The sequence below is a fragment of the Limulus polyphemus genome, unplaced genomic scaffold, assembly GCF_000517525.1.
Source record: "Limulus polyphemus unplaced genomic scaffold, Limulus_polyphemus-2.1.2 Scaffold7320, whole genome shotgun sequence".
In the NCBI taxonomy this organism is placed as follows: domain Eukaryota; kingdom Metazoa; phylum Arthropoda; class Merostomata; order Xiphosura; family Limulidae; genus Limulus; species Limulus polyphemus.
This window is the reverse complement of record NW_013672930.1, coordinates 18,186-19,521: the sequence shown is the minus strand read 5'-3', so window position 1 is coordinate 19,521 and position 1,336 is coordinate 18,186.

Below are 1,336 nucleotides of genomic sequence, written 5' to 3'. Positions count from 1 at the left end.
CTTCCTGGGTTGATTCTTCCGTTCATCCTTAAAAACCAAACAAACTCAAAACAACAGTTTATCTCTTGAAACAAAGATATTTTCAGAAATAACTTACAAGTTATTAAGTGTTGGATTTTAAGCAATGGATGACTTTTAGTTGATCTCAGATTTGAAATAATGAAGTCAGTGGTGTGATTTTGAGTAACGAAGTAAATAATCTCAGAATCTGAACGATAAAGTCAATCAAAAATTAAATATGTGTTACTAAAGCAATTTTTCAACGAGTTCGTGAAGGCATGAGAAATTGTAGTAAAAATATGATTATAAATGATATATTTACTAATGAAATAAAACTACTTTTTTTGTAAGTAACGACACAGCAAGACAGATCATATAAACAGATCCTTTACAAATTATACACAATATTTGTTATGTTATATTATGAACTTTGGAGGTAAGACTTTAATTTGTCCTCATTACAAACCTCGAACCACGTACTCAAAGTTAACACAAATGTTAGATGTCATGGAGATACAAAATGAAATTGGAGAAAACTCTATCGGCAAATACTAATATATTTTTTCACTACTTTCTTAAATTACTACTAATAACGTGTTACTAAGCTTATACTCACACTTTCTGAGCATGATTAAGTTTCACGATTTATTTATACAACTAAGTATCTTGAACCTTTTGAGGTTTGTTTGTTTGTAGTTAAGCACAAAGCGACACTATGGGCTATCGAAATTCGGTTTATAGCGTTATAACTCCGCAGACTTGCCGCTGTGTCTTTTAGTGGCATTTTTTTTAGTCTAATTTTTAAAAATAAAATAAAGATGTTTAGCAAGTCTCTTATTAAAATAACAAAATAAAATACATACGCCAACTTCCAGATCTAGAAAAAGGTAAAAATTAGATAACACGAGCCATCAAATACTTACCACATGGATCTGAATTTTTGGGATTCCAGTGAGTAGCAAGAAAGCCAGTTTTAGAAGGTTCTCCCCAGAGGGCGTTAGTAGTGTAACAGTTGCCGTTGTAGAAATCGAAGAGCTGGGTTATACTGATGAGACCAGGGTTAGCAGAAAATAGTAAATATAATATTTATATAATGTAGACATTTTCTGAAAGCTACACTACTATATATTTATATATATATTTTAATTTCATATCGATGTTCGGAACTCTTGACAACATTTACTTTGTTCCTGTCATGAAATTATTACATACTCTGTTAAATTTGATGACGAGGAACCCACTTTGAGACTAATGATGCTTGGAGACGGCTTGAATGGGTAATGAAGAAAAACTTTAATATAGGTTTAACATAACAACAAATGTACAGCGTTTCGAC